Source organism: Danio rerio, chromosome 7 (assembly GCF_052040795.2).
Source record: "Danio rerio strain M-AB ecotype USA chromosome 7, GRCz13ab, whole genome shotgun sequence".
Lineage (NCBI taxonomy): Eukaryota > Metazoa > Chordata > Actinopteri > Cypriniformes > Danionidae > Danio > Danio rerio.
In genome coordinates this window covers 46,866,892-46,893,878 of record NC_141027.1, presented here as the reverse complement: position 1 = coordinate 46,893,878, position 26,987 = coordinate 46,866,892, and the positions used below count along the sequence as shown (strand labels likewise).

Genomic DNA, 26,987 nt, shown 5'->3' with positions numbered 1-26,987 from the left:
TCAAAATAAAGTGTGACCAAGTATTGGTTTACAATCACACAAATACACACAAGATAAAAAAAGAGCAAACGTGCAAGCATGAGGTGGAAGCTGATATAAATTCAAGTATAGATTATGTTTGACTAGAGTAACTTAGAAGTTTAAGTCTGGCTCACGACATTTGAAAATCCCATTTGCCTCTCTTTCTTCCCATTAATTTCAGTCTTCTCTCTAATTTCACCAATAATAAAATTTGCAAAAAGGCTGGTAATAAACGTTAAAAAAAAAGTAAAAATTGTATGGGTGGACTTAGCATCACCTTTCTTTGAAACCAATTTTATACTGAAAATCTCTTTTAGCCCTCGCAGGGCAGTCCAGATCACCTTTAAGCTTCCGTTCAAACAGTCAAAATTAAATGTTATTATACAAAGGTCACACATTAATTCCAGTTTCATAGTACTTCTATTCATGACATTGAATAGTTCGCCGGATATCTGTGTCCTCGTAATCAGATATGGACTTCTCATTAAAAACGAAAAGGCTAGAGGCTGCCACGAGATGCCACGGCTTTACTTTAAGACTACATCATGCTTTCCACCAAAGGACAATTCTTCCACAACGCTGTCACCGCTGGCCTGCTCGCCGGGGATTTAAGACACTGATGTCAGCTTTGTGACAGCTGGTTTAAGTGTACAGCTGAGTTTTACAAGACAGGCCCTGTTGTCTGCCCTTAATTAAGGCAGAGAAAATGGCCCTGATTCACAAAAGCATTACACATAAGCAAAAAGCTGTTTGCTGAGCAAAAGGAATATCAAATTATATGAATGGTTCAAGCATCTGACAAGCTCCGATCACTGTTCCTTTAATGGCAATTTAATGATAATTGGATGTAAAAAGCACAAGTACTGAAGGATTCGAGAAGTCAAATACACTAAAAGACCACTATGTAAGCCGAAAATGAAAGTGGAACTACTGACACAAAATGACTCGCCAGATCCCGAGTTAAAGACTCAAATTTTCACACATTCTACAAATACAGCAGCTGCATGAAACTGGTTACTCATTCATTCATTTTCTTTTTGGCTTAGTCCCTTTATTAATCTGGAGTCGCCACAGTGGAATGAACCACCAACTTATCCAGCATTTGTTTTACTCAGCAGATACTCTTCCAGCTGCAACCCATCACTGAAGCACCAGGAGGAAACCCAGCCCACAAGGGGAGAACATGTAAACTCCACACAGAAATGCCAACTGACCCAGCTGAGGCTCGGACCTGTGACCTTTTTGCTGTGAGGTGAACATGCTACCTGCTGCGCCACCGTGACACCGAAACTGGTTACTCTTCCAGCAAAAAAATAAAAAAGTGCTCACTCCAAGTTACTACATTAAGGACAAAAGCCGAGCAGGGATCAGCCCTGAACAGGGGAGCTGTGGGTAGGGGGCTAATTAATACAAAGCATTTTTTTAAAAAGAGCCCAACACATCCGCACTCAGAAGCAGCGGGGCTCCATGATAAGCGGCTCATCAAACACACAAGTGGAGCTGTTTCTCAGCTGTTCTGCACCCAGATTAATAGCACCTCAGGTCAGGAGGCCCCCTGTGGCTCCTCGGCACCCCACCGTTCTCTCCAGCCAGATCATTCACTAACGCACTGCCACAGTGGATAATTGGGGCACATCGCTGCGCTCCGCTCACCTGTCTGCTTGCAGGTGCAAAAGTGTCAGAACCTCTGGGTAACGTGCAAGATACTCCGGCGGTGAAATCTAACACACATCCGCTTACATGCTGTAGCGTGCAGCTGAAAGCAGCAGGAGAAGCTTTCAGAAGGTAAAGGTGAATAGAAACCCAACCGCAGGATTAAACGGAGGCTGGAGGGAGGTGTATACCCTCCTCTTTTTGTTAGATGCAACTCCGAAACTGGTAGCAACCTGTGGCATCCGCTCCAGCATTCCTGGCCTTCAGGGGTTCCATGCTGATTCAAAACTTTCATTTTTATTAATATTTGACATTTTTAAATATAATGTTCACCATTTAAAATTTGTCAGGTAACATCACAATAAGGTTCAGTTGTTAATTTTGGCATTGCTCATTTTTAATTATTGTTTTTAATCAAATTTAATTGATAAAACATTTTATTTGGGTGACATGGTGGTTATTACTGTCACCTTACAGCAAGATGGTCACTGGTTCAAGTCCCGGCTGGGTCAGTTGGCATTTCTGTGTGGAGTTTGCATGTTCTCCCCGTGTTGGTGTGGGTTTCCTCCAGGTGCTCCGGTTTCCCCCACAGTCTAAAGACATGCACTATAGGTGAATTAAATAACCTAAATTGGCCATAGTGTATGTGTGTGTGAATGAGTGTGTATAGGTATTTCCCAATACAGCTAGAAGGGCATCCGTTATGTAAAACATATGCTGGTTAAGTTGGCAGTTCATACTGCTGTGGTGACCCCTGATGAATAAAGGTACTAAGCCGAAGTTAAATAAATGAATAAAAACATTTAATTTATGAAATGCTACCTATGTGCACTACCATTCAGGAGTATCTGCCATGTGACCAAGCTAATTAAATAATAAAAAATAAAATAATAAATATTTAAAATGATCAGATTTAAAAATATGACTTTTTACTATATGGTAATCCAAAAGCGTGCACATCTGGTTGCAGAGGTGAAGTCACACTACAATTTTCGTCTCATCACCTTCCATTCATATGTATGTAAATGTGGAAGACATGCAAATTTAGCTTTGTTACAGACAGAGATGGTCTTATTATTGAGAGATATGAGGGTCAGCAGATCTACAAATGGAAAAGCCTAACAGCCAACTTGGATCACGTGTGCCTTGACAACCATTCACATTATAGCTATGAATCTGAGTTCCAGTGGTTAGCACGATCTCCTCAGAGCAAGAAGATTGCTGGTTCAAGTCCCAGCTGTGCCAGGAGAGTTTTCGGTGAGGAGTTTGCATGTTCTCCCCATGCTTGGCTTTTCTCTGGGTGCTTCAGTTTCCTCCTCAGTCCAAAGACATGCAGTATAGATAAATCGGAAAACTACATTGCCGTAGTGTGTGAAATATTTATTCTGTGGTTGTTTCCCATCACTGGGGGTTAAAGAGTTAGTGTACGCTCAATGCTTGGTTGTATGAGTAATTGGCAGTTCATTTTGCTGTGGCGACGCCTAACAAATCTGGGACAAAGCCAAAGGAAAGTAAGTGCGTGTATAAACTGCACAGAATTTGCTGTGACTTTTTTCTATCAGCTTTTATCAACTCAAACTAACTTAAATTTAGACCCAAACATGAAGATTAGTTTATAGAATGTTGATTCATAAGATCCCAGATCATTTACCTATCAAAGCAGTTTGTTTTGCAAAGCAAAGTCTTATCTCCATTGAATTCAATTAAAAAAAAATCCTTCTTCAAGTTTCAATTTTGGTGAACACTGTGTTTTTTAATATCACGTAAGGATGTGTGACAATTCAAAGTTTAATATGACCTCTTATAAGAATCCAAATATTATTTTAGCATTAAAATCATAATGGTAAATCAGCAGAATGACAGCCTTTTGTTTTATTTTTTATTATTTATTTTTACATTTTGTATTATATGTTGGAATATCTTTTTAAAATGAGTGCGATGTCATATAATAATACATTGCAATTGTCTTGTATAAAAGCTTAAGTGACTTCTCTTAAAAACAACTAATTCTTACTAACCACAAACATTGTTCATTTATGAAAGCTAATAATGAAAATAAGCAAATATTAAACGTAAAGTATTACCATTTCATTTATTTCCATTACTTTTTCCAAGCATGGAATCCCTGATAATTCAAATGTGTTTGGTGGCGATGGGAACCCTGTGCCTGCAAAAGTCACATCCTGTCTGATTTATTGCACTGCACTTGATAAAAGCCCAGTTAAGTGTGTCAAAATTCATAGTGGAGAGGAGGTGAGAAGGAGAGGAACAGTGGGAATACAAATGGAAGGAAGGCTGGGATTAATTGTCCGAGAAGCGAAATGGCTGCGGTGCGGTTGCTGTGCTTTGAGGGCTGGGGGGTCTCACTTGTTGTTGGGGTTGAGGTCAGGAGCGGGTCGATTCTAATGGTGTCACCCAGCACGCTCACAATTCCACACTCATTACACCATTCACAATTACTGCTACCTATTTCCCCGAGAGGGCTGGGCCAACCATTATCACGGCGACTCAAATGAAGTGGATAATTGTGTCTCTCTGCGGCACATCAGGAAATGGGGGAGAGAGAGAGAAGATAGAGACAGAGAGGCAGAGGAGGAGGAAAGACAGATGGATCAGGAGGTGTAAGACAGATATCAACAGACAACAAGCCAGTTCAAACACAAAAAAAAACTGTCACATTTACGCGCGCAAAAAAACACATCATCGCAGATCAAGCCATCTAAAGTTGGAATAACTTCAGCAATTCATGAGGGAGAGATGCTCTGATTCGAGCTCGCTAATAACACAACCCTCGCGATCGACTGATCTGTACACACTGAAAACACTCTGTGCCACTAATGTTTAAGGAGTCGGAAAAGGGAATTCATTCATGGGTAATGACCAAAAATAGAGGCGTCTCTTGAATGCTATATTTATAAGAAATGGAGGCCAACTCTCAGACCGCAATCCTACACAGACTTGTCAAGCCGCGTGCCATTACTATCCCTTGTCTTAGCGCACTTGTCATGTAAGACTTGTACTCAAATGAAATATTTATTCTGCATAATAACTTCCAAAGGGGAATAAAGTATGGAATTAATTATTAATCATATGTATATTCAAAGCTATTTCTTTTTTGGGAGCGATAGATATTCCCAGACAGCCTCAATCTGACGAGAGACCCCCGATTAAGTCTAAGACTCTGCAAAACATAAGCTGAAAGACGATTCGAGGAAGAGAACCAGTAAGGGGGAGAACCGTAAGCTTTTGCCCCTTGATTTAACTAGTTCACAGGTGTCAGAAGCGGGATGTTTTGCAACACAAATTACACGGCTCATTTGACGGATACTAACTGTGCTCTAGTTCCGCGGAACAAAGTACATTTGCTGTGGAAGGGGAGTCAAGGTCAGGTCACCGGCAGACGTCATAAACTCCCATTAACGGGAGTGAGGAAATAAAGAAGGCCACTGATGAGAGGAAATGCGATCTGAAGCGATAGATATCTCATTTACTGCATTCTGCCCCATTTTGACACAATTTGCTTCAAGCCAGTTAATATGCAAGTTATCCATCTGAGAGGGTGTGAGACAGACCATTTCAGTGTCAATTTACAGCAAAAAAAGAGAATGTGAGTACCCTCCATTCTTCAGAGCTCTTTAGTCTAATTCAATTGTACCTTTCAATACCTTATGATATGCAGGAAGTGCTTGGATCGCTATATCACATTATGGGAGGATAAAATAGTAAAACGGATTTTTCTTCTTTTTTTTTTAAAGGCAGCAAGTATGCACAGAGATAAAAGCAGATAAAAAGTCAAGCTTACTTTTGCCTTGTCTGGGGGTTGAAAAGTGCCTATAAGTGCTTTAGATAGTGCTTAGCAGTAAATGCAAGGCATCCATCAACTAACTGCCTCAAATAGTAATCGGAGAAGTTATTCCTTATTGACTTTATTCAACCCTCTGCCTGACAGACTATTCATAACCAGCTCTGGACATCACAGGAGCTCTAAAGGATGCAGTTAAGCGAAGCCGGCCCATGTTCACACAAAGAAAGAAACTGCAAATAAAGAGGTTAAGCATGTTGTCAAAACTGATGTGGTTTTTATAAATTCTGAAAAAAAATTAAACTTGTTTTAAGTGCTGTGTGTTCCTTGTATGGGTCCTGAAAATATTAATAATAATATCAATTCCTTACATTTATATACTGCTTTTCTGGACACTCAAAGTGCTTTACCCTATTTTTGGGGGGAATCTCCTCATCCACCACCAGTGTGCAGCATCCACCTGGATGATGTGATTAGACCACACACTACACACCAGCTGATAGGTGGAGAGGAGACAGAGTGATGAAGCCAATTATGATATGGGAATAGTTAGGCCAGTGGGCAGTGGGTTAAACCCCTACTCTTTTTTTGTCTCATCTGAAAGGCGGTGCTCACTGAGCAGTATAGAGTCCCCATCAATATACCTGGGCATTAGGACCCACACAGACCGTAGGTTGAGTGCCCCCTGCAGATCTCATTAACACCACTTCCGGCAGCAACCTAGTTTTCCCATGTCGTCTGTCATCCAGGTACTGACCGGTCGCAGCCCTGCTTCGCTTCAGGGGGCGACCATGTGAGAGTCGCAGAGAGTTGGTTGCATTTTCTCTCCCAATATTTATTAATTCATTTAATTTACTCATTCATTTTATTTCATTAATTAATAATGGGGCGAAGCAGTGGTGCAGTAGGTAGTGCTGTCGCCTCACAGCAAGGAGGTCGCTGGTTCGGACTTCGACTCATTTGGTGTTTCTGTGTGGAGTTTGCATGTTCTCCCTGTGTTCGCGTGGGTTTACTCCGGGTGCTCCGGTTTCCCCCACAGTCCAAAGACATGCGGTACAGGTGAATTGGGTAGGCTAAATTGTCCGTAGTGTATGAGTGTGTGTGTGTGAATGTGTGTGTGGATGTTTCCCAGAGATGGGTTGCGGCTGGAAGAGCATCCACTGCGTAAAAACTAGCTAGATAAGTTGGTGGTTTGTTCCGCTGTGGCGACCTCGGACTAATAAAGGAAATAAGCCGACCAGAAAATGAATTAATAAATAATTAATAATGAAAAAGACTATAGTCCTTAACTTTAAATTGTACAATTATAATACATGAAATTTTGAATTGTTCATGCATTGTACTACTCTGTTTTGTATTTTTTAAATTCTGGGATACAGCAGTAAGGGCATCTACTGGTTAAACATATACCAGAGTAATTGGTGGTTCGTTCCACTGTGGAAACCCTGCAGGGAATGAGTGAGTGAGTGAGTGAGTGAGTGAGTGAGTGAGTGAGTGAGTGAGTGAGTGAGTGAGTGAGTGAGTGAGTGAGTGAATGAACGAGTAAATGTGCGTTCATGTGTATGCAGTGCGCATGAAAGAGTAAAATTAAAACATGATGAAAAAAAATACTTTGACAACATTATTATTATTATTTTAAGGTTATTTTTAGTAGTTGTAAGTAGTTGTCGATTTAGTAGAAGTAGTAGTAGTTGTGTATTACTATTATGCTTTGAAATTTTTACTAGGGATTTTTACTAGACCTTTCTCTCGACTTCACACAGAAACAGCAACGGGTGCGGCATGACATCACTTTATTGCAGATACACTATTGGGTAAATGCCGGCAAAGTAGAGCACGGAAGCAGCTTGGAGTATGTCTGCGGTCTGAAGGTATTATAAAGTTGATGACGACAACATTGACATTGCAAACTCTGAGATAGGTATACTTGGGATTGCCTGTTGGGTATTTTAAGTTGAGATGCTATTTGTTTTTGTATTAGATTTTCTTTTTATTTACTGTTGTACTAAAGTCCAAAAGTAAAGAATTGATGTTATTTATTACTTAATTTGTTCAAGTGACCTCATAAAAGTGCTCTGTTTGTTAACAGAGTTGTTGAATGTTAAAATAAGGTGAAATAAATAAGAAAATAAGAAACATGCTGGATCTGTTTCCTCGCTCTTCTTTATTTTATTTTTTATATATTATAGAAATATCAGATCAGGTTTTGGTATCGATAGATACTCAAAATCAAAAGACTCGAACTGGGGGTCAAAAAAAAACCTGATCGGGACTTCCCTAATTTTTACACAGTTGCAAGGCTTAAAAACATGCAGATGATAAACTTTTTAGTAACTTTATGGTTAAACTTTGCAATGACTCTACAAATCATTTGCGTTTTCTGCTATATAATCACAATTCATCATTACAGATCCTGCCATGTGATTATTGTGGATATACACATTGCAAAACCAATGCTGAAACTATATATTGCGCTGCCCTATTAAACGCATAATGTCATTTAATGAAGCTGTGTGAGTAAACCTCACTCACTTGACCTCATGATGTCTACTAGCAACTAGAAACTAACCGAAATAAATAATCTGAACCAAAATCAAAGTGAATTCTGAAAAATCTGGAAGCAACAGGCCAAAAACCAAAAATGCTTTGTAATAATAATTTATTATTTTATAAAATAATATTGAGTAATTTTGTAATATCACAATTTATTGACAGTAAACATGTCGAAAAGCGTCATTCTATCATTGTTTCCATGGCAGCATACAGTAGCACCATTGCAACAGCAAAAGCAATTCCTATCGTCAAGTTATTTGAGCAGACATTGTTTTTCTGGTGAGCATGCATGGTACATGAATAGATAAGAGTGTGTTCCACAGAGTGGAATATTGAGCTATTTTGAACTTTGACAGTGTATGCAAGCAAGCTAGTCAGTGGTGCACTTTGCAGCCCTCAAGCTTTGGTTGGGCAGCAACAAACCACTCTTCCACAGCACCTGCCATTGAAATGAATGGGTTTCATGGCACAGCATAACACTGCGCATTTGGTGAGAAAGTGGTTTTAGACTGCAGGAGAGTGAAACCAGTGCACTGAATACAGCTGTAAATCATAACCTTTTTTCGGTTGCCATTTTTTTGGCAGCCAAATATTTGCTGCATCGCTATTATTGGTTGTGGTCTTTAGTGGATTGTTAGCACACCCACCTCCCATGCCAGATGCCAGAAATGCTGGTTTGAAACCCACTCGCAGGTTGGGCCAAGCAGAATATAGTGGTTACATTGGTGCCATGATCTGTATAGAATGGAAATTTAGAAGGGTGGCATGCAGCTTTCCTTCTATGCTGTATGACAAAATAAGCATTTGAAACTTGCAAAGGTTCTACAATATTTTTTTTCATACACAGTGTAAAGCAAATACAGAAGAATAATAGTTTTAGTCTTTTGCTTCCACAAGTTCACAGGCTTGAGAAATAAAAATAGTGTATTTGCCAGGGTGGGTAAACTCAGGTGGGTGGATTCATGTCACAAAATCATCGCAACTAACCAGTAGAGTGCATAAAAAGCTTCACTGGGCAAAGAGAATTTAAGTTGCAATTTACGCAAGGCATCTACATGGCCAATGCAATAAAGCAACAGAGAAGATGTGCAGCTCCTGTCTTGAGCATCCTGCATAACAGCAGCATTAAATCAGGGCATTTTAACGCAATAGGTTTATTCTGTGATCTATTAAATGAAACATTTAATGTATTTGTGTGCTGTGGTCCAAAAAGTCCAAGACAGAGGAATCCTACAGACCTGCAAGTAGCGCATGCATTCATACCAAGGATATGAAAGGAAATTTCGAGCCGACTTTAAATAATCCTCACCTAAGCTGTCGGCAGGCATATTTCATAGCATTAATATTTACATCGCATCAGAGTCGAAGGACTAAAATCTGAAGATGTGTGCTCGGACAAATTTAAAATGCATACATAAATAACAGCAGCTGGCATGAAATCAGGTGACCTACACTTGACATGCACAGAGACGTGTCAAGCATGGAGAAACAGCATTTGTTTTAAATAAGTGATGTGCTTTTTAACATGCTACTATCTGGTAAAAATCTTTAGGATCATAAAAATTATTTTTAAATTGAAACTTTAATACGCATCTGCTTTAAAAGTTTAGTAACAGTATATACTGTTATAGTATGAGGCCAGAGTTACATACAGACACTGTGTTATGTTAATCATCATAGTTGTCTGTCTGTCTGTCTGTCTGTCTATCTGTCTGTCTGTCTGTCTGTCTGTTTATTATTTGTATGTTCATTTGAAATCAATATGTCAATTTTTTAAAGATGCATTATTTGATAACAAGTGACCCAATTCATAACTTTAGAAAGCATGTTTAATATTTGAACTTGAAGAATCCACAAAAAAAAATATATAATGGTTTCCACAAATACATTGAGTAGCACAACCATTTTGAACATTAATTATATTTTAAAAATGTTTCTCAAGCAAATGAGATTCATTCATTCATTTTCTTTTCGGCTTGGTTCCTTTATTAATCTGGGGTCGCCACAGCAAAATGAACTGCTAACTTATCCAGCATATGTTTTATGCAGCGAATGCCTTTCCAGCTGCAACCCATTATTGGGAAACACCAATACACTCTCATTCACACTCATACACTACGGCCAATTTTAGCTAGACAATTTAGCTTACCCAGTTCACCTGTACCACGTCTTTGGACTTGTGAGGGGAAACCTGAGCACTCGGAGGAAACCCACACGAACACAGGAAAAACATGCAAACTCCACACAGAAATGCCAACTGAACCAGCCAAGGCTAAAACCAGCAACCTTCTTGCTGTGAGGCAACAGCACTACTTACTGCGCCACCACGTCGCCCAGCAAATGAGATCAATTTCTGAAAGATAATGTGACACTAAAGACTGGAGTAACTGTTGAAAATGCAGGTTGTATATTATAAATATGAATAATCTGAATAAATTACATATTACAAATATTTTAAATTGCTTATATACTGTAACTATTTTACAGTATATAAGTTTTTAATTTTGGTGACATGGTGGTTCAGTGGTTTACAATGTCACCTCACAGCAAGAAGGTTGCTGGTTCGACCCCCGGCAGGGTCAGTTGGCAATTCTGTGTGGAGTTTGCATGTTCTACCCGTGTTCAAGTGGGTTTCCTTCTGGTGCTCCGGTCTCCTCCACACTTCAAATACTATGTGTGTGAATGCGAGAGGTTATGGGTGTTTCCCAGTACTCATTTGCAGCCAGAAGGGGTAAAAAATTTGCTGAGTAAAAAATAATATGCTGGATAAGTTGGCTGTTCATTCGGCTGTGGCGACCCCTGATGAATAAAGGGACTAAGCACCAAAAAAAATTAATGAATGAAAGTTTTACATTTTTTGTAGCTTATTGTGTTCTCATTAGCTTCATTTTATTAAAAAGTGCCAATATCTTAAAAAAAACATTTAACCCAGAAAAAAAAATGATTGATTTGATATATTTTTATTTACTTGTTTAATTGTTACTTACTTACACACACCCAAAAATTTAACCTCCAAATTCACCCCTTGCTAATCTTCAATGCCTTGAATGTACACACCTAAGACTTTTTATTGAAAACGTTTTAAAGTTGAAAGTTGAAAAAGTGGCAAAATAAGTTCCATAAAAAAGTTATAAAAGTTTAAAATTCAGTGCTGATTTCTAAAAAAAAAAAAAAAGGGTTTTCAGAAGAAAGATTTTGGGACTTTTATCAAATGACCAAACTTTTCCAATATGTTTAATTAATTTACCAATAATTTGCATATATCTACATTCTGGATACATTTAAAAAAGGGAAATGTTATTTTATATATTGCATTTTTTTTCTCTTACAATAAAAATACTGAAATGTGTATTTTTTTCAGGAGCATAGTTAAAATGTGATGCATTATATATTGACATAAACTGCCATTGGATATACAGTGCTCAGCAATTGAGTACAGGCCATTTTGAAAATGATTATTTGTATACATTTTTCGGTGAATATAGGCAGTATATTTTGGTGAATTTAAACAAAACAGATGTATTAAACAAATATATTTATTAAAATAATATTTTAGTCACCAAACATATTAAGAAATTAAAAAGATAATACAATTAAAGTCAAGCTAAAAATTGCCAAATAAATTACAAACTGAAAAATTTGAACTAAAATTTATTTTTTGCTTTTCTTGATTTTTACTCTTTTTTATTTGTATTTAATATTTGTATATAACATATACATTTGGGTTTACTAGTTTTTGGACCGTAATCATAAGTTAATTTGTTAGATAAACTCCAGATTTGGCTTCAGTACTGACTAATCTAATGTATAGCTTCCAATTAAAATATGAATTTAAAAGAGAGATTTGTGAGGGGTGTACATATAAATGCTGAGCACTGTGCATACCTACTACACATCGCCTGTAAAAAGAAGTATATCAGTATATAAGAACAATAAGAGGCTGAACTCTCCATCTTGTTATTGGAAATGATGAGCCTCTCTTGTCGATGAAAATAGCAACTGCTGCCGCAACCCAATTATGAGCAGAATCTTCCCCATTTTGTTTTCTCTTTTTTTACCTTGTGAACAGTAGGTCAGATGGGATCGACCGGGCAGCGGCGTTCAAAACAGACAGCTCGGCCCCTATTTGAGGATCAATAGCAGTGGCTAATGTCTGATCTGTTTCTGTCCATATTCAAATTCGACGTGCTGGGATTGTAGCGCACGTCGTCTCCTCAAAGTCATGTACGATTAGGCACGCCTGAAAGACACAATGAGAAAGAAACAGTGAGCGAGACAGAAAAGGAAAATACGTTAATTAACGAGGGCCTATCCACGCTTCTGTGTCTCCGATTCAATATTAAAGGCCTTAACTGCATACATTTAAATGAGATCTCTACATATACCGCAATAAAAAGGTAACAGAGAGGGTACTTCCAAATATGAAGGGGGAAAAAATTGAATGAGATGAAATGAAACACTGACTAAGAACACATTTTCTAGCTCAGTACATCATGATATAGCTCCAGGCGCTACCTTTTGTCTAAATCTCCACACTGACTTAAACTGCGCATTGTAACACGACACCTCTGATTTCATGCAATATGGAGGATTACTGAATTGAATTGAACGCTCAGCGTTTTTGTTCACATTTCTAAATTAGGATTTTCTGTCTCCATAATGACAGAGAAGTCTCTCTTTTTGCCGAATCAATGCCAGCTATTTATATGAACTGTAATCCTTCACCCGGCTCTGATCTGCCAGCACTGTGATGGTTTAAAGTAATGACTAAAAAACAAAAAAGACACCCGATGAATGGAAATTGGCTTCATTCCATGTAAAATAAGATTTCGCTCGGCATCGGGAGACTTGTACAATGCTGAAGTACAAGAAGTCTGAAATAAATAATCAATGTGGGCCTATATGTGTGTGTGTGTGTGCGTGATTCGGGGGGTGAAGGGGATGGTTAGCTGCCCCGCTTTTGTGAAAGTAAAGTGGAAATAGCTTGTGAGGAGATGTTATGGTTATGCCAGTGATTCAAATATCCTCCTTGCTTCTTGACAGAGCGAGTCAGCCTGACAAGTAGGCTATCAGCCAAGAGATCATTAAGCTAAAGGGTTGAAGTGCCATCGCCAATGTGTGGGGGATGCCATGGCAACAAGGGTTCACCCTGCTTGAGAGACAAGATAAAAAACAATGAGAGGCAGGGTGCGGGGCCGTGTAACGATCGGCACTGATCGATGGCTCACTCTTTCTCTCGCGCGCTCTGCCTCTGTTCTTCCCTCTTTAGAGATGGAGGGAAAAAAGAAAGGGCAGCACCGTTTAGGCTTTGTGGCTAGCAGAGCTTGGGGGTCCTTAAACACATGTGAGATGGAAAAATGGCGAGGATGGGCAAACTGTGAAAATGGCTGAAGGTGATGATATCAAATCGGTGAAATATTCGGAAAAGTTCTGGCAAGAATCCTTCACAGATTGATGCTATTTAGAAGACTAGTCATTGACTTTCTTTCTTCAATGGAGAACAAAAGATCATAGTTTGAAAAGCATCTGTGTCCATACAATGAACGTCAATAGAGTGCAACCGTCATGTTCCAGAATTAAAAATCCCATTCATTCTCCATAGGGGAGTTGATTCTGAATGATAACTAATAATAAACCTTTAAACAGAGACCCACTGTGAACTGTGAGCTTGTTAATCGATGGCATATGCTTTTGTTAAAACCATAAGCCTGCATCATTTCTTCTTTTTATGTAATTGTGCTCAACAGCAGAGATCTTGATTAAAAAATAACATCACCCAAGATTCTGCAAACAATTGTCAGAGGATCGCATTAAGTAAAGCATGCCATAAGAAGTGCCACCTCTCCTGAAGCACTGTGAATTATGTAGCATTAATCTCTTTACGCTCTCAAACTACATGCAGTCTTTAAATGCATAAAATAAATATATTTTCAAATAAATTTAAAATATATTATTTACATTCAAAATCAACATCTTCAAAAAAAAAATTTCTAGTTTACAATGTTTTCCTCATAGTTTCACACATAGATGACAATGTTCATTTACGAAGACAAGATACAAATATAGCTGCAAGCAGCAATTAGGGGCTAAGCAGTCCAGAAGCAGAATGAGCACATTTGAGCACATTTGTTGGTGCCCTAAACAAAAACTGTTTCGCCTATTGACACGAATTTCATAACACTCTGTCATCATGGTCTGTTTTGTTAAATTTGTTGATATTTTGGAAAACTGTGTAGGAGAAGTTTGCATAAGAAGCTTTTTGAACAAAATCAATATGACGCAAAGGAAGTTTAACCAAATTTGGCATATTTGGTATGTGTTCTCAGCATTACCAAAAGAACAAGTTGAGAAAAATATTACCACAATCAACATAAGCAGAGTAAATTTATTAACACATTTCTGATTCATTATTGACGAATAATGAATGGTTTATAACTTGTGACCACTAGGTGGCGCTGTTACCAAAATTTATATGTTGGGTCATTGTGAGTTGCTAATGGCCCACCTAAGTTCAGTGTCAACATGTTTAAGCACAGCCTCAGATGCACTTTGACATTGTGCTATAGCACATTTATTGATGCCATAAACAACAAGTGTTTCGCTTATCGACATGATTTTCATCACTTTTGGTCATTATGGTCTGAAGATGATCGGAGTCAAATTTGGTGAAAATTGAACCAACGGTCGAGAAAGATTTCGCAAAATAACCTTTTTGAACAAAATCAATATGGAGGACAGGAAGTTTGCTCTAATATGGCATATTTTGTATAAATGTTCTTGACATGACCCAAGGAGTAGATTGATATTAAATTTCCCACAATAAAACTATGCAATCAACATTTCTTAGCTGTTTTGGAAGATTCATTATTGATAGTTAGTTAAGGGTTTTTAACGCATTACTACTAGGTGGTGCTGTTACCAAATGTATGTGTTGCAGTTTGTGTGAGGTACCAATGAATTACAGATGATCTTTGACATATTTGTCAGTGGCATAAACGAAAACCGTGTCACCTACTGGCATGAATTCCATAACTTTTTGCCAGCATGGTCTGAAAAACATCTGAGTCAAATTTGGTGAAAATCATAATTCCTGCAAGAAATGGGAGAAAGTGCAGATGTGATACGGCAGAAAAGTCCTGCCTTCTATATAAAAGCCAATCACTTACTGATAAACTCAATGCATCACTGCAATTGCCATTATACACTCCAGATGCAAGGGGTGCATCTAAAAACAATAAGGCTTATTTTAAACAGTGAAGCTGTCTACACTGAGTGTGCAAGCGACAAATCTGAAACAGTGAACTGATGATTCACTCTATTTATGATCACCAAGAACAAATGGGTTGCAGCGAGTGCTTGGTTAAGTCCAATGTAGACAGCCTCAAACTGTTGCAACATTCAAGACCACAGACAGGTTTGATGTAAACACTGCATCAGTAGCTCCAGAGGCAATAGAAACAAACAGTGTCCTAAAAAGTACTTAGCATGGCACAGAACATTGGCCAGGTCACCCAATGTTGGCTTTTATTTTATATGAAACAGAGTTAGAAAAACTAATAATGGGCTACAACTTAAGCTAACATTTGAGGTTTGTCCACTTTCACACACAGTCCACAAAATTTTCACAAAATGAATCCTACGGTTGTGCAATATATCAAAATTACTGAGATTTTTAAAATGGTTTACAATAAAGGAGTGCTTTAATACTAAGTTTAATACAAAATTATCATTTGTGTGCCTGTCACTATAACCCAATCCTCTGAAAGGCTTTTCAGCATATCAAGTAATGTAGTTAGCCTATAAGAACATGAATCTCTGAAACCAAGCAGAGAGGACATGCTGTTTTTTAATTGTCAAAAAATCTAATTTAGTACAGCTGCTGAAAATAACATATGATTAAGCAATCATGCCATGTTAAGAAAGAAATAAGACAGCAAAGAAGTAACTTGACTCCGTTTCAAAGCTTTTTCTTTTACTAATTGTTCTTGATATACAGTAAGTACACCAGTGGAGTGAAGTGGTGGTGATATTTCTTTCCTTTTGTTTATTTTTTCATCACACTGTTAAAACAATTTGTTTCATGCAAAACATGGCGGTTGACTTTCAGATATTACACTTTTAGATTTTTACCCCCCCGAAATAACACATGTTCCATATAACACGTTTCATGTTTTTTTAATATATTGTATCACTTACTGAATATTGCATTATTTAGCAATCTATCACAAATGACATTTGTCTTCAATATCATAGAGCCCTAATACAAATGCTGTTTTATGCAAACCAGGTCAGTAGTTGGTGATATCCCTTTATTAAGAAGCAATAAAATGCCATTGATATGCAAACAACAGCCAAGTAGTTCCAGAAATAACACTGATGAACAATGTTGGGGAAAGTTAAAAGTAATACATTACAAGATCGAGTTACTCCGCAAAAAAGTAACTAGTTGCGTTACGTAGCTACTTTTTATGGTAAGTAATTTTAGTAAGTAATTTTAAGTAATTTTGAGTTACTTTTGAGTTACTTTTTCTGACCTGGCTGAGGCTGGATCTCTTTCAGAACATGCATGGGGTTTGTTTGTGGAACTCTACAAATAACAAGACACTGTATAACTTTATTTACCTTCAAAAAACACAGTAAAAAATTAATGTAGGTTAATGTTATCTTTGGAGATCTTCCTGACCACAGAGCTATACATGCTGTATATACAGATTAATGACTGTTTAAAACAATGTCTTTGCTACTTTTGTACTTTTTGTCTTATTAAAAAGTAAAATCCCTGTTCATTCAGATAATCCTTTTTACCTTTTCTTCTGTGTTCAAAATAATGAGAATATTTCCATTGCAGAAATGTATTCTCTCTTCGAGTGTGGAAACGTGACTATGACCATTAAAAAAGTAACTCAAATATTATTACTTAATTTTTACAAGTAAGGCATTACTTGTTACTTAGAAAAGTAATTTTATATGTAACTAGCTTTAGTACCCCAACACTGCTGATGAAAAAATGGGCAGTTGCCCTGTGTCAGGGGTGTCCAAACTTGGTGCTGGAGGGCTGATGTCCTGCAGATTTTAGCTCCAACTTGCCTCAACACACCTGCAAGGATGTTTTTAGAAAGCCTAGTAAGAGCTTGATTAGCTCGCCCAGGTGTGTCTGATTGGGATTGGAACTAAACTTTGCAGGACACCGGCCCTCCAGGAACGAGTTTGGACATGCCACATGTTGTAAATCTTAGGTAATTCTGGCCCCGTTTAACTGTCAATGTATAAACAAAGAGACTTAAGAAATCTTCAAAATATCCTCTGTGCTCCACAGAAGAAAGAAAGGTTTAGCATTAGAATTTGAGTCGAAAAAAGTCCCTTTAAGTTTTCCAGAATGAAGAAGACATCTGTGACGCTTTCCTATCAGGACAACCGAGCGTATCCTACCATTCTGCCACATAAGCACAATGAACAACGTCAGCCACAATCAGGCTCTCTGTGGCTGGTAGAAGCTCCTTGAGACAAGCGATAAGCACCTGCTAACCGAGCGCCCTCCTAAACGTCTCTGTGGGCGCGCTCGCTTACTAGCACCATGTCCTGATCAATCCAGCGAAAGAAATCTGTCAGGAAATCTTTAGCATTAGGTCTGCCTCCTGAATGGGGATCAGGCCCTTTCAGCGGGGCAGGTTGCGGATGGGTCTTAGGAATCTTCCTTTCCGCATCTCTGAGTGTCAATACGGATTATGAGCATAGCTTTTATCTTTTCAAGCGCACAGACTATTTACTCATTTAACTGGATGAATAAGTGTTCCCCCCCCCCCCCCCCGTTCTTCGATAAATAAGAAAAAAAATAACGCAAGTCTGAATGCATTCAAATCCTACTCCAAATTCAAATGCAGCTCCCTTATGCATCCTTTGAGATCTAATCTGCCTTTTTAATCCACACAATTCACTGAGGGCAATTTCTTTAACATACTTCCTTAAGACCTGAACGGATAAACACAGTCGCTCTATTGTCACCAGCAAAGCACCTTTCTTTGCAACTTAAGACCAACAATTCGCTCGACGATTGACTGCTTGCCAGCGCATGCAAAGCAGGTGAGTTTAAGAAGCGTTTTCAGCTAAACGAGCCTGAGCCCTCGAGCAGCGCAATCATAAAGAACTTTATTTACTGCTCTTTCAATGGCTACGAAAATAGGCCTTTATATCGCCATGCCATCGACAGAAAAAGAGCCAATAAAAGCTGTGAAGAAGCGCCACCACCATGAACAAATAAAAGCAAATTTTGACATTTCGCATTCAGCACATCTCTTTATAGGTCAGAGGCAACCCTGGCCGACCCTGCATTGTTTCTAAATGCCATTTTGTAAAAGAGGATCTCAGGAATTAATTAATGCATGGGTAGCTGCCACTGTCAAGAGGCACGCATTAAAATCAATGATTAATAAATTCAAAACACACAACAAACTCAGAGGGGAGATGAAACTAGTATTGTGTTCCCCAGGAAGCGGCCCCAGTGCGGGTCCTCCCACCAGCGAGGCGGCCACTCAGATGCCTAATGGAAAGTCGCCGATGCCAGCTGTGTGCCTGTGAATAAAATCACTTTAATTAAAGGCATTACAATGAACAGAGAATACACGCGGCAGAGTCGACAGGAAACGGCCCTCATACTTCACACACACACACAAGCAGCATAATACCTAAAAGGAACAGAGGTCCCCAATGATCTAAACACAAATAAATCGGAAAGCCTGCAGCTTCTTTCTCGGGCTATCAAGCACAACAATTACAGTAAAACACACGTAATTACATTACACAGATCTTTCCTGATGTTCTTTATTATCAGGTAATCTGGGCGTAAGGGTGGGAGCCTTCGCCTTCTTCTGAAATTTAATTGCCGTTCAGACACCAGATCATTTATTTTCAGACTACGCAAATCTTTTTACTCTAAACGCTTAAACATAAGAAAAGAAATCAGCATAAGGACGCTGAACGCCCAACCGCAAATTGTTCGTTCTGCGGCAAAAAGATTTTCAATTGTCTCTATACTTTTGAAATATCATACTGCCTCGCAAGCAAACAAAACAGCAAAATTACTGTCCACCCCCACAGAACAGACGAAGGGTTCCTCTTAATCTGATATACAACAAAGATGAGCCCTGATTATATTCACCCTCCTCTTCTTGTTTTAAATAGACTGGGAGCAGTGCCCAGAGACAGCTGGGGTAAGATCAGCCCAGCTGATGCCGGATCAGCCGAGCAGTTTGTCTATTCAACCATAAGGGGGCGGCAAACACAAACGCACCCGGACATATGCAAATCATTCACAAGCAAATAGCATGCAAATGATCAAATGTGACACGTGCATAAGCAGCATCTTCTGTTTTCCTTATAGACGCGCTGCACATGTTTAAAACAGGCTTAACAGTTGTTCCTGGGCTCATAAGCTTTATTCCAATGTGCCATTGTTTAGAGGGAAAACAGACATCGGGAACAAATGAGATTCTCAGATTTTGAGAAAGTACCGGTCAAAAGTTTGGGGTCAGTGGGATTTTTAAATGTTTTAAAATAAGCTTCTCCTGCTCACCAAGGGTGCATTTATTTCATCAAAAATACAGTACAAATTGTAAAATTGTGAAATCTTATTGCACTATAAAATAACTGTTCAAAAGTAGTTTATCATTTAATATGATCATTTTTTTCCAATCATTTTAAACATTAATTTTTACCTTCATTATTACTCCAGTCTTCAGAGTCACAAGATCCTTTAGAAACCTCTCTAATACTAATTATTACTACTACTACTACTTCTACTACCACCATTAATTTTATTATTATTAATTTAATAGTATTAAAAGCAATAATGTCTGGAGTACTAATTTCATTTGAAACTACATAAAATAAGAAAGCAGTTATTTAAAATTGTAACAAATATTTAACAATTTAACTTTTTTACATGTAATTAATGCCGCCTTGATGAACAATTTTTTTTAAAATAATAAAACTGAACCCAAATCGGTAGTGTAGATCTTGACAAACTTAAAAACAGAGTCTGATGCTTAAAAATCTCATCACTTTCACAGAAGTCTGTGTGTGTGTTTCTGCTGTGAACAGGAGATGGAAATATAAGAGAGGGGGCAGCATAACATTGTTACCAGTTTTGTTAAGTTTGTTGCTAGACTACCCTGGCAAATTTTTCTCGATTACAAAACTACTAAAATTCATTTGGCAACTCTTGGAATGGCACACTTTTTTATCTAAATCAAAGGTTGTCAACACACACCTCCAAATATAACCAAATGCAAAATGTATAAAAAATATTTTTTATATAAAGTTTTTAAGTTCACCTCATTTTGAAAATGAATGTTTCTCCATTTCTCAGTGAGTAAAGGCAGTGTCTTTTGGTGCATTTAAACAAAACAGATTTATTTAAAGAGCCCATATTATGGGTTTTTGAAAATTCCCCTCCATGTAGTGTGTAACACAGCTCTAAGTGAAGTGAAGTATCCAGCTAAGGCTTAAATCTGTAAGAATACAGTGTTTAAAACGGTTGATTCATCTATAAAAGAGTCGACTCATAGTGCTTCAAACGAGTCGCCTTGATACCGACTCATTAGGTGTTTCGCCATGACGTACGAACGAAACCAAGTTATTCACGTGCACGCGCAAACCCGGGAGATTTCAAACCTGAGGCCCCGCCCTCTGACGCAGAAACCCAGACACACACACACACGCACACCCACAGACACACACACACACATGCACACCCACAAACACACGCACACCCACAAACACACGCACACAAACATGCCGGTCGATTGAAGTAACACTGCAGATGGACATTATATTGAGTCTCTACCCAAAGATAAATCATCAGCATTCTAACCAAGCAGTTGGAAACTTCTGGAAGCTACATGCTACAAAGAATACTTCATCTGAGTTTGTTAAAGGAAGGATCAGTAAAGAGTAACTGATGGACGTCAGGATGGGTTTCTTCCATTTCTCAAGTGTAAGTACGTGCGGTTAAAGTTGTTGCCTCGTTTACTCTAGCTTGCAAATGTATTTAGTTGTGATTTGTTACTTGTAACCGCGTGTACTGTATCAGGTTAACTGGATATATTATCTTATCGCGTGCAAAGTCACGTTAAAAACGCGACGCGTGCTGTTTGTATATGGAGCTCCGTGCTAGAGTTCTGCTCCCGCGATTTATTCGGAAATTTATTCCCGCGCCGCAGAAATCTGGCGCGGGGACAGCCGCGGGAATAAATTTCCGAATAAATCGCGGGAGCGGTCGGTAACGGGTTTAATTTGGGACGGGAGCGGGCAGTCTAGCAATATCACGAATATTGCTATGCGAATTAGAAAGAGAGAGTCTGCGTGGTGCTTGTGTGTGTGTTAGTGCGCACGCGCGCGTATGAGAGCTCGAGAGAGAGAGAGAGAGAGAAAGAGAGAGCGAACGAACGAACGAACGAGCTTTGTGTGCTTTGTGCTGTGTGTGTGTGTGTTTATACAGACAGCTTGGCTGTCTGGACTGTATACTGGGTGATTTTTGGTTGTGTTCTCCGCTCTAGCGGGACCGGGCGCGGCGGGCAGAAAACGGAGCGGGTTCTCAGGCTAAAACCTGGCGGGTGCGGGCGGAAGCGGGAGCGTTGTCATCCGGAGGTGTGTGTGTGTTTTTGTGTGTGTGTGGTATGGCGAGTACACGACTGTCTCCTTCGTTCGGTTATCCGTGGCACTATCCACTCGCCATAGTGTGGCAGCTAAAATCCACGTCTACACTATCGAGCGTGTATGAACTGTGATTACTTTTTAAATTGCTGATTAGCTATTGGCCATTTCCCTCTCTGACTGAAGGCAGTCGACCAATCGCGACAGACTGTCATCGGTCCAATCAGCGCAGATTAGCTCCGCGCTAAGGAGGGGTTTGGGAACAAATGAATCACTGGACGATTCATACAGGAGTCGCTGGGATAATTAGCTAAAAATAAATGCAGATTATAAGACCATGAAAGTGTTTTTTGACCTTGCATGCATATTAGACTGTTGTTGGAGACCCTTACAACCAGGATATGACCCTATTTCATGTATAATATGGGCTCTTTAACAGATATATTTATTAAAATAATATTTTATTCACCAAATATATTTAGAAATGGAAAGAGAATACAATTAAATACAAGCTACAAACTTTGAACTTTATTTTCTTTTTTTCATTTTTGCTTCTCTTGATTTTTCCTCCTTTTTAATTTGTATTTAATATTTTTCTGTATCATATAAATTTGGGTGTACTAGTTTTTGGACTGTTAGTGTAAGTTATTTTATAATAAAATTTTCCATATTTCAACCACATTTTATTACTATTATATAGATCTTATTTAAGGCTTTCTGTATTAATTATTTGATGATAATTAGATTATCTACATTACTTTTTATTAAATTGTTTGTTTTATTCATACTATTGTGTGTTTATCTTAATAAAATATTTATTTTAATTATTTTATTACAGATCAAATTTAATTAATTAAAAAAATTATCATTTTATTTAAGTATTTGTTCATATTGTTTTATATTTATATGGATTTTCTTTGCTTTTAATTTGTTTAGCAATCATTGTTCATATGATATATCTCATTCAAAGCAAACAATATGAATAAAAATTTAAAGTACAGAAATGCATTGATAATATTATGCTAGAAAATTATTGTTTTACATATATTTTTTAGTTATTCTAATAAATAAAACAATGCAATGTTCATTCATTCATTTTCTTTTCGGCTTAGTCCTTTTATTAATCAGGGGTCCCCACAGAAGAATGAACCGTTAACTTATCCAGCATATGTTTTTGTCTTTGGACTGTGGGGGAAACCAGAGCACCCGGAGGAAACACAGAGAGAACATGCAAACTCCACACAGAAATGCCAAATGACTCGAGGCTTGAACCAGTGACCTTCTTGCTGTGAGGCGAACGTACCCACTATGCCACTGCGTCGCCGACAATGTAATGTGTAATAAAAAATTTTACTTTGTATTTAAAGTCTGTTTTTACAGACTTACTGTAATAGTTGCTCATAACAACTAGTAATACTGCTTTACAGATTCACTTGGTCAGTTACTCTCAGTAATAGTTGATGACTTTTGATTGAATTTGCTTTAAAAGGTCATTTGGAAACTTTTAGCTACAAATCAACCAACCTTTAACAACTTGCCCTGAGAATGAGTTGGCAACACTGCATGTAAAATAAGCAAAAGTAAGTACAATGAAACTTATTCTTTAAACTTAAACTTTTTAAATAAGCTTTAGGTATACACTTTACATGACAAGCACTAGTCATATGATATAGTGTGTATAGCATTAAAGCTGGGGTGCTGAATAACAGCATCTTTTCACAGCACAAGAAAACATTTCTTGGAAATTTTGCACATTTTTTCATAATCATGCAGCACTTGCTGTAGCACACAGGATGCAGAATTTTACGTCCAGAGAGCATCAATTAGAATTCAAAGATAATATATTTCCTGGTCTCACAACAAACTAAACAAATAATAAATGGTTGTCTTGAAACTTTACTACTAGCAATTAAATTTTATTACTTTAATAGGCTCATCTATTCAATTCTATTCTCTCTCTCTCTCTCTCTCTCTCTCTCTATGTTTGTATTTATGTATGTATGTAGGTAGGTAGGTAGGTAGGTAGGTAGGTTGATGATAGATAGATAGATAGATAGATAGATAGATAGATAGATAGATAGATAGATAGATAGATAGATAGATAGATAGATAGATAGATAGATAGATAGATAGATAAAGTGGCTAAGTGGTTGAATGAAAATTTAAAGATATGTGTTAATTTTTTATTGCATACAAGTCAGGGATGAACAGAGGTTTCAACAATCAAATCAATAACAATATTGTTGATTTTGTTTCGCTACTACATAATATGTCCTTACATTTTGTGTCATAAAATGTAACTCAAGATAGCAGTATAATTTGATGGCAATAAGATTTAATATATATATATATATATATATATATATATATATATATATATATATATATATATATATATATATATATATGATACTTTAATACAATAAATTGTATATAAATCAAAACTACAATTCATTATATTCCTGTAGTTCCAATTCAACTTCAGTCTTGCAAAATTTGCTTTTTAAGCTAAATTTAAGCTAACGTAATCACAATGACTTCACTTAACGTTTATTAAGCTTCACAGCTAAATTCTCCAATTTGCTTAATCCTTGTAATAACTCAGGTTTCGCTGCAGGTATTTGATGTAATGCAGTTCTGTTCCTAAGTAAAAGTTCTTAAATGTTAGAAATGTTAAAAGTCATAAATGTTTGCCTGACGTTAACGTTAACTTATATGCGCCAAGACGGGGGATGCTAACGCTAAGTAACGTTGCTTTCAAACTGAACACATCGGTTGGTTCGTCATTACATTAAAGCATGGTCAATATAATTTAATAAGAACCTTGGTACAAAACTGACCTGTAATATTTAAATAGCCCACTAAAGTCCTTCCAGCAGCACAGTTATCTGCGTTTCTTCTAGGTTTCTGCCCCTGACAAGGCTCAAAAAACCGCGCCCACGACTTTCGCTGATGACGTAAAGGAAAACGCCACAGTAAGTCACGTGTGTAAACAAAGTTGCCGCCACGTGCTTAAGCGGGAAAGCTCTTCCGTGACAGTTGAGTTTGACAGCTGATGAACTTATAGACCTTGTCGAAATAGAGTTAAAATTAAACTGATATCATTCTGTTGACAATTAAACGGGCTCAAATAAGTGACATCGCACTGAGATTAAGGCTATGATAAAGTTATCATGTAGTCTGTTAAGCAAAAACATCAACACGGGATTAAAAAGATAATATATTTGGCATTAGCCACCGCCTGTTCTGTGTTTTTTAAGTTTTTTTTTTTTTTTTTTTTGCTGATGTTGGCCCTGTATATTTATCTGTTTGTTTATTTATTTATTTTTTATGTATGGTACATTCCTATGTTCATTTTGTGATCAAGTTTATATTGAGACAATAGAGTAGGCAAATTTCTTTGTTTGCGTTTGTCATTCATATGTTAATTAATTAACAAAAGTTTTAAGTTTAGAATACATCTTAAAGGATTTATTGTGATGGCAGATGAAAATGCACTGCTGGTAAATTTGTAAAAAGCATTTTATTGTTTAATTTAATGAACTAAGATAACAATAGCAAAAATCATTAAAGCAATAAAATATTAAACATTTACCTAATTAAAATATATGTGTGTGTGTGTTTGTATGTATATGATATAAAAAAGTCTTTTTGACCCCACTTATGATAATGAGTTATGCAAGTAAACAGTTTGATTCTGATAAATGAAACATTGAATAAAAAACTTACTATTTAAGAGTATAAACAGACAACCGCTTATACCCCATTAGCTGAACTGTTCTTGGTGAAAACAGAAACCATAAAGATTGAATTTTTTCCTCTGAACTAAAGAAAAGTTGTGTGTGAATAGCTTTTTAGCCCCCGCCACCTCTGAGAACCGTAGGGGGCTTTTGATGAAGATGGCTTGCTAACAACCCGAGAAAAGCCTGCGTATTTTGCCTAAAACTGAGTCATGTAAATGAGTTATCTAAAACAATTTACTCCCCACCCTGTGTCGTTCAGGAGACAGATCAGCACAACACTGACTCATTAATGCATGTAGGCTGATTATACATTTCAACCCTGACAGCACCTGAACTACTCAATTAACAATTACAAACAAGCAATTCACTCAAGGACTGGAAAGCTGACCCTTTGTTAATCCGAAAAGAAACTCATCCTTGGGTCTGCCACGCCATTGCGTGGAGTGGCTTACATGTTCAAATGAGACGGCTCAAATCTTAAACATAGATTATAGACATTTTAGATTTGAGATATTTTGAATATTAGACGTTGGAACAGTATTCGCTGAATGAGTTATTTTTCATTAGGACAACACTACTTCTAAAATGTATTCATCCTAAATATATATATTTTTAAAAAGTAAAACAATATGATTACTGTAAAATACAATTTATTTAAGTACTCTTTAAAATGAAGGTTCTTTATACACTGTAAAAAATCTTGCCGCCTTAAATTTTTGAGTTGAATCAAGTTAAATTTTCTAGTCATCTCAACTTACATCAAACAAACTGACTAAAAACTACTAAACATGATATAACTTAAAAAAATCAGTTGAAACCTTAACAACTTACTAATGAGTTAAAGCAACATATGTTGTCTTGACTTTTTGTCATAACATTTTTAGTGTAGGCATTGATTGATCCATGAAGAACATTTAACATATATAAAACCTTTTTATTCCACAAAAAGTACTTGTGGTACTGGCGGTTTCCTCCGGGTGCTTTGTTTTCCCCCGCAAGTCCAAAGACATGCGCTGTAGGTGAACTGGGAAAGCTAAATTGTCCGTAGTGTATGTGCGTGAATGGGATATGGGTGTTTCCCAGTGATGGGTTGCAGCTGTAAGGGCATCCACTGAGTAAAACTCATGCTGTATAAGTTTATGTTTTTGAGTTCTTCTTGGCCTCTTTATTTTTTAAGAGTGTAGATTTGATAAGAAAATTGTTAAAAATTCAGCTTTTTTACTTTTTAGTTGTGACATTCTCTTGAAATTTCTAAGTGAAACTTTTTATAAAGTTTATAAATCACACAAGTTTTGGTCTTACAAAGTCTTCAGAATTGCAACAGTATTTCTATTTATCTTTTTACATTCACACAACTTAAAGAAAGTGTAATCTTCTGTGTTTTCAGTGAGAAACGATCATGAACTAATAGGGAACAAATTATTGTGTTTACATAGCAATTGTGAGCTACTGTCAGTGTTCTATTTTAATTAAGAAACTTAATTGTAATTACTTGCGAAACTTCTGAGAGTTACAATCTGAAAGGATGAGAATTGCAAGTATTTATTTTCCAAAATACAAATTCA

General features: G+C 37.3%; 1 protein-coding gene across 14 annotated transcripts in view; it reads right to left on the bottom strand.

The window, feature by feature from the left end:
- The window catches only part of znf536 (zinc finger protein 536), a 497,364-nt gene extending 472,746 nt beyond the window's left edge, over nucleotides 1-24,618 (bottom strand). For all 14 annotated transcript variants that reach the window (XM_087261688.1, XM_087261685.1, XM_087261694.1 and 11 more), the window contains exons 1-2: nucleotides 24,520-24,618; nucleotides 12,088-12,269 (exon numbers count right to left, since the gene is read on the bottom strand). The gene's annotated coding sequence lies outside the window, so the exon portion shown is untranslated. The remainder of the gene's footprint in view (nucleotides 1-12,087; nucleotides 12,270-24,519) is intronic.
- Between the last annotated feature and the right edge of the window lie 2,369 nt (nucleotides 24,619-26,987).